General features: G+C 35.0%; 1 long non-coding RNA gene across 3 annotated transcripts in view; it reads left to right on the top strand.

The window, feature by feature from the left end:
- Window positions 1-13,670, top strand: part of LOC102555459 (uncharacterized) — an 86,602-nt gene that overhangs the window by 36,018 nt on the left and 36,914 nt on the right. For 2 of the 3 annotated variants that reach the window (XR_001840485.3, XR_010056089.1), the window contains one exon: window positions 1,240-3,563. The exons of the other annotated variant lie outside the window; for it this stretch is intronic. This is a non-coding gene — a long non-coding RNA (uncharacterized LOC102555459). Of the gene's footprint in view, window positions 1-1,239; window positions 3,564-13,670 lie in introns of those variants that run through there. 3 annotated transcript variants of the gene reach the window in all.

The raw sequence follows: 13,670 nt of genomic DNA, 5'->3' as shown, positions 1-13,670 counted from the left end.
GGCAGGCATTTCAGCTCTGAATGCAGATATACCTGTCTCTTCAGATTTCAGGGTAGTGGTTTACTGTGCAAATTGAATTCTTTGATCAGTTAAGAAAAGTCACTGATTGTCAGTTCATCTCAATATCTAATGTCATGAATATACTTCAAACACTTTCCAGCTTATATTATTGAAAGAAGGTAAAAGGAAATTCCATTATTTTTATAAGACTAATAACAACTATCACTTTTGAATGTAATAATATTGACACCATAATAGATTTTAGATACTATAAAATTTTGTAGTTCTGAGAGGCTTCTCTGCATGAAATTAAAATTCTGAATCTTCATCCAAATAATACACTTAATTCCTTTAAGGCATATCCAGTGAAATTTAATAGGGATAATTAAAATAAAAAGTTAAGAATTGGTAAGTCCAGCTTGCTAACCGAAAATGTTTCATGTGCCAACACCATCAGTTATAGTGAGTTGATTTGCTATGAGACAGGTTAACCAGAAGTTAATTTATGCCTTCCCCATAGTTGACTCAAAATTCTCTTGCTTAGATACATTCCTAAACTGAAATCAAATACTGATTTTGAATTTTCATTATGTATTGTTGTATTGCTTTGACTCAGATATCCCTCCCTTTGTACGGGGGTTTGGAGTCAGTTGATGGCATCATTTGTGAAGATTTAGGAAGTCCAGCAATGCTAGAATAAATTTATCACTAGAAACCTACTTTGAGCAAGAAGTCTAAAACCATTTCTCTTTCCCATCTCTGATTAGGACTAGTGACTTTTAAATTTAAGCTCTCGGCTTCTTGCTCCAGTTCCACGGTATGTGCTGCCATGTTATCTCCACGATTATGAACTATGATGCACAGTTTCTGTTTGGAGTTACTACTCTAAACATAAAGAAGTCCATTGAATATTCTTGAGTCTGGTCATTCTCTCCCACTCCTCTCTATGTCTCTCTCCTTCTCTTCCTGTCTCTGTGTCTCTGTTTTTCTCTTTCTCTATCCCTGTATGTGTGATATTTTTATATAATAAAGTTTAAAATAAATTTACAAAGAAAACAGAACATGCCACAATATCTTGCAATAATTGTTCTCATAGTCTTAGGCAAGAATAATAATGGTGAACTTCATTCAGCAAAAAATTGCAATAATTTTATTTTATTTCTAAATTTTTATTTTACTTTTAATTGAATGTGTGCATCATGTTATGCTTCATTTTGTATTGGTATTTTTGAATCACAGAAGAAGATGCCTGGAATTATTACCCTGGAGTTTTGGAGCACCAAATGAAGGTAACTGTTGAAAAGCATCAAGTGTTCTGATCCACTGATTATCACTGCAGCTACTGTAAATATTTAAAAGACATATTAATAATTTCAGAGAAAAATGAATAAGTTTGAAATATATTTACCTTACTTTCCCTGATTAATTTAGAAATACCAATTCACTCTTGAACTTATTTATCTAGTACTTACAAATATTTTTCTACTCAGATATGATTTAAAACTCAATAAGAAGGAATATAAATATCACTGAAATAACATTTTCTATTTTATTAACAAGTGCAAAATATTTGAAGATATTTACCAATATTTAAATTGTTAATATGCAACTGACATTGTCAAGATGATTTGTTGACTAGACTAGCATAAAATGTTTGTCTTTATCATATATGTAGTCCAAATCTCACAGTAGTTATTTTTACTTTATTGTTTATAAAAAGATTATTATGCAAGACTTCAAAGTACTGGAAAAACATATAATTCATTGATAAATTAAAGTACTGTCTGAACATTTTACTTAGATTTGTTTTTAGTATACAGGGGCTTTTTATTGGCCTGGAGATTCCTCCCTCTATTTGCACAGAAGTCATTCATTCCATAGGTGCTTCCAGCCTAAGAAAAGCAAGGACACCAAGACATCTCTATTGCTGGGAGAATTGGGGCTCAAGAATCTCCCTGATTCTCTTGTAGTCATGTCTTCCATCCACAACATTCCTGGATGCTCACATCAACTTTTCCTGCCCCTCTCTTCTTTGGTGTCCAGCATGGTCTGAGCGATTGGTCCTCTTGCTTTCTCTGGACAGTCATCATTTTTTATTGGATTTTTTTATTTACATTTCAAATGTTACCCCTTTCCTGGTTTTCACCTCTGGATACCCCATATCCCACCCTCACTACCCCTGCTTCTGTGAGAGTCTTCCCCCACCCACCAACTCCCGCCTATCCTCCCTGGCATTTTCCTACATTGTGGTATCTAGACTTCCCAGGAGCAAGGTCCTCTCCTCCCATCAGTGTCTAACAAGGCCATCCTCTGCTACATATACAACTGGAGTCATGGGTCGTCCCATGTGTACTCTTTGGTTGGTGGTTTAGTTCCTGGGAATCTAGGGGGTATAGTTGGTTGATATTGTTGTTCTTCCTATGGGTTACAAAACCTTTCAGTCCTTTCTCTAATTCCTCCACTGGGGGCCTGGAGCTCAGTCCAATGATTGACCGCCAGCATTACCTCTGTATTTGTTTGAATATGACAGAGCCTCCCAGGAGACTGCTATATCAGGCTCCTGACAGCAAGCACTTCTTGGCATCTGCAATAGTGTCTGAGTTTTGTGTCTGTATATGGGACAGATCCCTAGGTTGGGAAGTCTCTGGATGGCTTTTCCTTCAGTCTCTGCTCCACATTTTGTCTCCTTATTTTCCCCTGTGAGTATTTTGTTCCCCTTCTAAGAAGGAATGGAGAAACCATGCTTTGGGCTTCCTTCTTCCTGAGTTTCATGTGCCCTGTGGATTGTTTCTGGGGTATTTTGAGCTTTGGGGCTAATAGTTACTTATCAGTGAGTGCATACCATGTATATTTTTATGATTGGGTTACCTCACTCAGGATGATATTTCTAGTTCTATCCATTCGCTTAAAATTTCATGAAGTCATTGTTTTTTTGTTTTTTTTGGGGGGGGAGGGTTGTTGTTTTTTTCAGTGTCAACAGAAATTATTTTATTTTTGTTTTTCTAATTTCTCGGTATGTCAAGTTAATAATTAATAAAATTTTTGAAAGAATACGAACTATATAATGAATATTTTTGCTTCATATCATTAATAGTTCACTGTAGGGGACGAATACCAAGAAGGGGAGAAACAGATCCATCAGTCTTTGCAAGCAAAAGCCACTGAGCTTGATTAGGAGAATGTACATAAAAAGCCAGCAGGGTTTCATGTGCTGAAATTATAATGTTGGGGAAGTAGAGACAGGTGTATCTATGGGATATGCTAGCCAGTCATTCTAGCCTATCTGGTAGGTTTCTGATCACATTACAGACCATGTTTCACAAGATAAGCATCTCTTGAGGATAACCTCTGGAGGTTGACCTCTGGTCTCAATTTTTCTGCATAGACAGATACATGTGTACTCACCTTTCTTACAACATTCACAAGAACATACAAACGAAAATACCAATATTACATAAAATGTGAGGTAATAACATTAACTATTCAGGCAAATAATAGAATTTTCTTCTCAATAAACTAAAATCATTAAGATTTTGATCCATTTTAATTCTACCTCAGCTCAGTTGTGGTTGTGTGAGTTTATTCTTTTATTTTTAAATTATTTACTATATGTTTTTATTTCAGAAAACTATTCATTTTTATCAATCATTTTTATTAGATATATTTCTTTACTTATATTTCAAATGTTATTCCCTTTCCCGGGTTCCTGTCCATAAGACCCCCTCCATCCCCTCCCCCTCCCCCATATGGGTATTGCCACATCCATCTCCCTTACTGACCACCCCCCATATTCCCCTGCACTGGAAGTCCAACCTTGGCAGGACCAAGGGCTTCCCCTTCCACTGGTGCCCCAACAAGGCTATTCTAATTGTTTTTAATAGATGAGTAGTACTCCATTACATAAATGTACCACACTTTCTGTATCCATTACTCTCTTGAAGGACAACCAGGTTTTTTCCAGCTTCTGGCTATTACAAATAAGGCTGCTATTAACATAGCATGTATCCTTGTGTATGTAGCAGTATCTTTTGGGTATGTGCCCTAGAATTTATAGATGGGTCCTCAGGTAGTAGTATGCCCAATTTTCTAAAGAACTGCAAGAATGATTTTTAGACTAGTTATACAACCAACAATAGAGGAGTGTTCTTCTTTCTCCACATTCTTGCTAGCATATGCTGTCACCTGAGTTTTTGATCTTAGTAATTTGAGGGTGTGAGGTGGAATCTCAGGGTTGTTGGGTTTGCATTTTCCTGATGACTAAGGGTGTCGAACATTTCTTTATGTGCTTCTGAACCATTCAGTATGCATCAGTTGAGAATTCTTGTCTTAACTCTGTATCCCATTTTTAATAGGATTATTTGTTTCTCTGGAGTCTAACTTTTTGAGTTCTTTGTATATATTGTGTGTTAGCCCTCTTTGGATTGTAGGATTGGTAAAGATCTTTTCCCAATCTGCTGGTTTCCCCTTTGTCCTACTCACAGTATCCTTTGCCTTACAAAAGCTTGTCAATGTTATGAGATCCCATTTGCTGATTGTTGATCCCAGAGCATAAGCCATTGGTGTTCTGTTCACAAAAATTTCCCCTGTGACCTTGTGTTGAAGGCTTTTCCTCACTTTCTCTTCTATTAGTTTCAGTTTTATTTATTGGTACAGGGAGGTCCTCCATCCATGTGGACTTGAGCTTTGTACAAGGAGATAAAAATGGATTGATTTACATTCTTCTACATGCTGACATTCAGCTGAACCAGCACCGTTTGTTAAAAATCCTATCTTTTTTCCATTGGATGACGTTAGCTCCTTTGTCAAGGATCAAGTGACAATAGGTGTGTGGGTTCACTTTGTGGTCTTCAATTCTATTGCACTGATCCACCTGCCTGTCTCTCTATCTATACAGTGAAGTTTTTATCACTATTGTTCTGTAATACACCTTGAGTTCAGGGATGGTGATTCCCCCAGAAGTTCTTTTATTGTTGAGATTATTTTTCGATACTCAGGGTTTTTTTTTTAATTCCATTGTTCTTTCTAACTGTATGAGAATTTGAGTTGGAATTTTGATGGGGATTGCATTGAATCTGTAGATTGTTTTTTGGAAAGATGACCACTTTTACTATATTAATCCTATGAATCCATGAGCATAGGAGAACTTTCTGTCTTCTTAGATCTTTGACTTCTCTCTTTAGAAACTTGAAGTTCTTGTCACACAGATTATTTATTTGCTTGGATAGAGTCACACCAAGGTATTTTATACTGTTTGTGAATATTGTGGAGGGTGTTATTATAGTTATTTAAGTACACAGAAAGCATACATATGTATAACTGTGTAACATTTATCAAATAGGAAAATATAAAGGCTTAAAGCTTCAAATTTTATATAACCTGCCAACCTTATTTTTGTATTCCTTTTGTAAAAAATTAACTTAACTGGTAAATAAAAATATAACCCCCACATAATTATTGTTATATATTTTTGTTTTTTTAACTTCACTGTTCATGTTAATTTTTATTGGACATATTGATGTTTAGAGTAGACATTTTCCTATACCCAACATCAGTAAAAATATAGCCAGTATAATAAAAGGATGCCTTCCAATTTTACATTCATTTTTTTCATTTCTATTTATCTTTATAATCCTATAGTCTTAACTCAAAAACTCTGTTTAGTTTGTTTGTAGAAACAAATGAACCTAATTACAAGTCTCCTTAATATGAAGTTAGCTTTCATTCTTAATTTTGTTTACTCTATATGAATAAACTTCAAGTATTTTCCTCTAATTTATAGATTGTATAGCTATAATTTAGCAACATGTATGACTGAAAGTTATCTAAAAATATCATTACATAAAATTATGAGTAAAATGTCACATATTCAAAGAAAAGCTTAGGTATAATAAGATATTACCACATACTTATTTATATGTAAATTTTATTGTGTATTTTAAGTGCTGTAAACATTTTATCTTTTCACTGTATATATATATAATTCCTATAAAAGCTTGTTTTCTATCATTTGAACAAAAGTACAGACTACAAGTCTGGCAGTCTCTGAGCTAAATGGCTGGTGAGAAAATATTCAGAACTAAAGAAGTGAGATAGAAGACCAACATCCCTTCACATTTAAACTTCTTGACATTTCTGCTCAGGAGAATTTGTTATATATTTTTTACACACGTAGGTTGACTCACAATTACTGATATAAATTATTAAGGAACTTAAATATAATCTGTCTAATATCCAAGGTACTTTCTATTATTTTATAAAAGACAATGAAATAATATCTATAGATAGGATAATCTAACAATTTATATTGATTGCCACATTTTCTGTTGAGGAATTGCTTATATTCAACAGACTGTTCATATGTTTGTGCATTTGTATTTAAATGTTTATACAATATATTTTGATCATTTTCTTTTTCATCCATGAACTCTTCCTCAAATATCCCCCTTTCTTTATGCACCTATATTCATAAGTTTTTCTCTTATAAGTAAATAAAAACAAAGAAAATTCCCCAATAATACAAAAATACTGAAATAAAGTGAAAGCAAATGGAGAAACAAACAAACAAACAATCAAACAAACCAAATCACCAACATCTAAATAAATGAAAACCTCCAAATCACGGAGTCAATTTTGAGTTGACTAAATAGTCTTGGTCAGAGACATGATTTGACCTAGACTGCTGTTAACACACCCACTGATACAGTGTTTTAGAAAATACTTTGGTTTCCTGGTTACTAGTGACACTTGGTGTCCACAATCCCTTCACAATATCTGATTTTTGTCTGATTTGGACCTGTACAGATCTTGTGTATTCTTTCACACTCTCTGAGAGTTAATAGATAAAAGGGCTGGAAAACAGTTTCCTTGGACTATACATTATGTCTCCCTCTAACACTCTTTTACTTCCATTTCACCATATCTCACTGAGACTTTAGGGAGAGTTTTAATAAAATCATTTATTTAAGAATAAATGCTCAAAACTTCATTTTTTGTACAATACCCAGTCGTAGGTCTCTGAGTTATCATTTGAGCAAGAAGATTGTCTGCTAAGTTTTGAGTGATACTATGATCTGAGGATGTAGCAATATGTCATTACACAATCTTTCATTGTTATTTTCCTTTAACAAAATAATAGTAGTAATTTTTTTTCATTTTCGCTAGGGACCTATCTAGTCTTAATTTCTTGGCTGCTTTAGCAATGTCACCTATGGTTTCACCTCAGGAAGAATTCCTTGGGTTAAATGGAATAATCTTTTGTTATTCACAAAATATTTATACCAGTATTATATCATCCCAGCTTATAGGAATGCTACTGTTGTGGGTAGTAGCAGACTTGGTATCTGAGTCTTGTTAATAATTATTTTTTCCTCTAGTCTTATGCAAAATAAGTTCAAGTACAATGAATGCCTGCCAGTATGGCTCAATCTCCTCATTGGAACCAACTCCATATTTCTATTTTTGAGAGCATAAATAAATTCTTAAGCAATAGGTCCTAAACATCTGAGTCTGTACTATAACCAATCAACTTGCATTGGGAGGGTAGTGTATATGGGATCCCTTTGGCCAACTACTCCACAAGTTTTAACATATTCCTTACACTGCTTTTTCCGCCTGGTGGCATAAAACTTCCAGAAGAGGCATTGTCATCCTTATTTTATAGTGACTCTATTTATGGTACTTTCATATCTGCATATGTTTAAAGAAAAATATCTGAACTTTGAAAAAAGAAAAAAACTTAAAATAAGGATAAAAATTTCCTCCAGTAGTAGTTTTTCTATAGTTTTTCAAAATACCTGTTAGTGTTAGTTTTGTTAGTTTGTTAGTTTTCCAAATTCCCTTCTGTACCTTCTTCTTCCTACTATAAATCACCCACTCTAGTTTCCCCTTTACTTTTCTATAGCACAATTTTGTACTTGTCCTTCTGTGAATGATGCCCTTACCCACCCTGGTCCCAAAATAGTTACCTAAACTCAAGGGTTATTTGAGTTGAAAATGTTTCTGAAGCCTAAAAACTAATATCCACATGTCGCGCCCAATCTCGACCAGCAAGGAAGGCACGACTAGCAGAGATCTTCTTCAAGCAGTTTAATCAGGAACCTTGTAAAGCTTCTTCTCTCTCCCCGGGGAACGCCCTGCATCGGCTTAAATACCCAACACCGACCAACCTCAATGTGCCACGTGGGTCATGCAGACAGGCTGTCACTATGCGGAAGCTAGCAGGCCAGGCAGGCATAGCCAAATAAGGACTTGTATACTACAAGGAGCGCTCACCATCGGGAGGGTGGAAGGCAGAAACCAGTGCCATCTTTGAGGTGTGGCACGTCGCAGCTCCCTACATCCACATATCAGTGAAATTGTATATTAATTACCTTTTGGGGTATAGAATGATGATTGGTTCTATATTCATTAATTTACTTGCAAATTTTATAATTTAAATTTTCCCTTTGTTATATACTCTTTATTGTAAAATAATTTTAAATTTCAATTTACTTTAATCATATTCTTTGCCTCCCAAAATTCCTTCCTAATTTCTTTCCCTCTCTACTCACTGGACTCCCTACTCACTGAAGTTATTCCTCATTAAAATAAAATCTACCCAATCCAAAAAACAAATTAAAACATCACTCATGAAAAACTATAACCAAATAAAAACACAGACATGTGCATGTGCACAGAAACACACACACACACACACACACATATGCACACACGCACACACACACAAGCTGGGAAAATTTTTTGGTGCACTGTGAAGATGTTTTTCTTTATTTCTTCAACTGTCTAATGCATTCTCTGTTTGGTTTAATAAAAGTTGAATGGCCAGTAGCTTGGCAAGAGAGAATAGATAGAACTTTTGGGCAGAGTTAGAAACTCTGGGAAAGAATTAGGCAAGACAATTTGCCAACCCAACATGGAGGAATTTAGAGATATGAAAATGAAAAAAATAGCAAGGCATGTGGTAGAACATAAATTAGAATAAATAGGTTAATGAGTGTAAGAGCTAGTTGGGAACCAGCCTAGGCTTAAGTCAAGTTTTCATAAGTAATAATGGGTGTCCATATCATTACTTGGATGTCATTTTTAATTTTTTAATATAATAAAATATAATATAAAATGAGAGCTATCACATAAAATTTGGAAAAATACAGAACAACAAAAGGAAAAGAGGGCAGGAGAAGGTACAAGTATCAGAGACGCACTTGTTGGAACACTCAGGAGGTTGATAAAAAACACAAAATGGAAAGCCATAGTGCTTTGGAAGAGGGCCCGTTAATGTTGGATGCAGGCCCTGTACTTGCTGCTTCTGTCTCGATGAGTTCATCTGAGCTATGATTGTGATGATTTAGACAGCCTTATTTTCTCGGTGTTCTCCATCCTCTCTGGACCTTACATTCTTTATGCATCCTCTTCCACATGTACCCTGAGCTCAGAGAAGAGTGATTTGTTGGAGAAATTACATTTATGACTTAATGTTCCAAGTTTTCTCCATGTTATCTGGCTGTGTGTGTGTGGATTTGTTCCCTTCTACTAAGGGAGAAAGCTTCTATGTTGATCACTGAGCAAGACACTGGTCTATGAGTGTCATAAAATATCATTAAGAGCTATTTAATCTCTATCTACATCTTTTAAAACCTGTGTTATTTGATTTTACCCTAGGTTCCTGGGTCCTTTTTGGTCACCCAAGCAATGTTAGTAGTGGATCCCATCTCATGGAGTTGGCCTTAAGTCAAACCAGTTATTAGTTGGTTCCACCCCCAGGTTTGTTTGCATTTGTTTATATTCTAAGCACTGTAGCAGTAGGCTGCTGGCACATCAAGTTTCTGCAGAATTAGGCACATTATCTCCCACTGATGCCAGACAAAGCAGCCATGATGGGGAACAGATTTCATAGTCAGGCTACAGTTAGGGACAGCCATAACTCCAGTTGCTGGAGGCCTCCAAGAAGAATGAGCAATAGGTTTGTTACATATGGGCCACGGGCCTTGCTTTAACCCTTGTGTGGTCTTTTGTTGGTGGCTCAATCTCAGATCTCCCAGGGGTTCAGGCTAGTTGACTCTGTTAGTCTTCTTGTGGAATTCTTTTTCACTTTGGGGCCTTCAATCTTTTTTGCAACCCTTCCACAAGAGTCCCCAAACCTCTCTGTCCAATGTTTGGCTGTGTGTATCTGTGTTCGTGGCAGTCAGCTGCTTGTAGATCCTCTCAGAGGACAGTTATGCTAGAATTCTGATAGGTCTACTTTTATTTGTTACTTGGCCTTTTCCCCAGAAACTTTTAACATTCTTTCTTTTTTCCGTACATTTAGCGTTTTGATTATTATATGGTACAAGGATTTTTTTTTCTGGTTAAATCTACTTGGTATTCTCTACGGTTCTTGTACATTTATAATAGCCATTTCTTTCTTTACATTAGGGAAGATTTCTTCTATAATTTTTAAACATATTTTCTGGCCCTCTGAACTGGAATTTTCACCCTCTTCTATTCCTATTATTATTAGGTTTGGTCTTTTCATAGTTTCTCAAATTCCCTGAATGTTTTGAGTTAGGAACTTTGTACATTTGTCTCTTTATTTTACCAATGTAACAGTTTCTTCTATAGTATTTTCTACTCGTGAGAGTCCCTCTTCGATCTCTAATTTTGTGTTGATAATTTTTGCACCTATTGTTCCCAATTGTTTTTCTGGAATTTCCATCTACAGGGTTGCCTGTATTTGTGATTTCTTTGTTGTTTCTATTTCCATTTTTAGGTCTTTCACTATATTATTCATTTTCTTCACATGTTTGTTTGTATTTTCCTGTATCTTTTTAAGGGATTTACTTGTTTCCCTCCTTAGGGGCTTTTACCACTTTGGTTGTGGGTTTTTTTTATTATTATTTCTTTAAGGTAATTATTTATATCCTTTCAAAAGGCTTCAAGCATAGTCATGATAGAAGATTTAAGGTCTCAGTCTTGCTCTTCAGGCATGTTAGGATATCCAGAGATTGGTGTAGTAGGAGGGTTCTGATAGTGCCATATAGCAAGGCTTCTGTTGATTATGTTCTTGTGCTTGAATTTTGCCACTTGATTGTCTCTGACGTTGGCTGGTCTTGTAGTCCATATCTGTTCCTGGTTAAAGCAGGATTCCCAAGATGTAAGCAGAGCTGTGTTTCTGGATAAGAGTAGGCCTTCTGGGAGCCAAGCAGAAATATGGGCTGAGGAATGGTATGCTGATCCAAAAATCGCATGTGGAAATATGGGTTGGAAGAAACATGAAGTTGTGATAGGGTGTGGAAGAGCTCATGGCTGCTAGGCTTGTTGGAGTCCCAGTAGTTGGGGGTTGCGATGTGGGAGTCCCACCTATGTATTCTGTGTTGGGGCAGGCCTCCTGGGAGTCAGGCAGAGTTGGGGAGAGGGGAGTGCTGTGACCTTCACATAAGTTTTATAGCAGGCTTGTGTACATTACTGATGAAAAGTATTCAGTTTTATAAATATACCATGCTTTGCTTATCTACTCCTTATTTGGTAGACATCTAGTCTGTTTCCAATGTTTGCTATTGTCCATTGAGGAAAAATACATATGGATGAACAAATATCTCTGTAATACGATATAAAATCCTCTTTATAAATACCCAAGAATGCTATACTAGGATTTTATGAATGATTGAGTTTTAAATTCTTGAGGAACATGCACACATTTCTCTTTACTAGATATACCACACTGTACTCTCACAGCAATGAGTAAGTATTCTGCTTTCCCTGCATCTATTCCAATAAAATCTGTCTTATTTTTTCCTTTTTTATATTGATTATGCAACTATGACCCGGATAAAATGAAACCACAAAGTAGTTTTTATTTGATTTAACATGATAACTGAAGATGTTGAGAAAATTTAAAACCCATTGTTAACCATTTGTGTTTCATAATTTGAGGACTCTTTGTTAAGTTTAATAGCCATTTTAAAAACTAATTATTTGTTTTGGCAATGTTCAGGCTCTACTTTTAGTTCTTTAAATATTATAGACACTAATCCTCTTTAGGATGTATAATTAGTAACAGATTTTCTACTAACTGGCCTGCTGCTTTGCTCAAATGATTGTGCCCTTCGCTTACAACAACATTTTATCATTAAGATGACACATTTATTAATTGTTTGTTTTAATGCCTGTGCAATAAATGCCTGAGATTTAAAAAGTAAAATTCTTAATTTTTCTTCTACTAGATTCATGCAATATGGTACATGATCCTTGATCCATTTGGAGTTGACCTTTTGTGCTAAGTGATAGATATGGATTTGTTTTCATTCTTCTACATGTGGCTCTCCAATTTGACCAGCACTCTTTAACAGCCATATTTTCAGAAAGCACTACCGTCAATAAATATATCAAGTTGGATATTATATAACATATTTTTAAATAATTTAAATTGGCTATTACAGTAATTCTTCATGTTGTGGTTCAATGTAATAGTATATTATGAAACATGTGTATATTTCTATTTACCTGTATATTTAAGAAGCTTCCTTTCACTTTAATGCTTTCTTCATAATATATTTTGTACTATGAGTCATTTAAAATGGAAACTAATTGATATGTTGGATAAGTTTAATGATTTCATATAATCAAAACAATTTGTAATAGTACTATGATATCTGGGAGCAGAGATAGTGGAAATATTTGGATTCTCACATATAAAACATAGCATGCAAATGCAAGCTATTTCCAAGGAAAAGCAGGTAGTAGATAGAAACATGAAGCAGACATAATTTTGGCAATTTCATCACTTGTTAAAAATTGATGGATAATTGCAAGAAATGCAGATTTCCGCATTCAGAACCCTGAAAATCTTGTTCAGATGTTTCAGTATATATGTAAAATGTTATAAGCAGTAAAATGAAAAGACTATGGAATTGAAACAGGTATGATTTCATGTAAGAGTCTTATCATGTTGGTGGTATTGATCAACAGCTGGAGAACAAAAGACAAGAAGGGGAATTTTCAATGTAAGAGTGAATGAATTCCTTTGCGTGAAAATGTAACCACTGTGAAGATAACTAAATGAGGAATGTGAAGTATTTTAAAACTATTTCAATATGACAATATAGTGGTTGAGAAAGTAGCTATCTCCATATACAATCATTTTAAATTCAAATATTTAACAGGCAGATAGATAGTTTATGGAGATGCAATTACTATATGACAGAAGAGAAATGTCATGAAGACTGCCGAAGCTTTTATCTAGACTGCAAGAAGATCAGTGTCACCAAGGTAATAAAAAGACTAATGTATAGGGAGAACATATTGGGTTTGATTTTAAAACTTAGCTCTTTTAATGTAGTGATCTTCAGAGAAGCTCAAACTGCTCTGAATCAAACTGACATAGATTAGGACATAGGCTGTTTGTGACAACTAGATAAGGTATCCAGAGAGGAATTTGTTATTTGCACAAGATGGAAATTCTAGGGTTTTGAAATCTGTCCCATCTTCAGATTGAGCATGGAAACAAACCACCATTATGTCTTCAGGTGAAAGTAGTCTCTTACCTATTCTATCTTTTCTCTTATCTATTCCTCTAATGAGGAATGTGTCCCTCATTCCTCTCTATCATATTTGTTTTGTTCCTAGTCGTGTTGACTCTTCTCTTTAAAACATAATTGTTTGCTGCCTAACAACAGAGATTCTTGCCAGTCTGCCTA

Source organism: Rattus norvegicus, chromosome 11, assembly GCF_036323735.1.
Source record: "Rattus norvegicus strain BN/NHsdMcwi chromosome 11, GRCr8, whole genome shotgun sequence".
NCBI classification, from domain to species: domain Eukaryota; kingdom Metazoa; phylum Chordata; class Mammalia; order Rodentia; family Muridae; genus Rattus; species Rattus norvegicus.
Note: the sequence above shows the minus strand (reverse complement) of the source record. Positions and strands in the feature narration are given on the sequence as shown.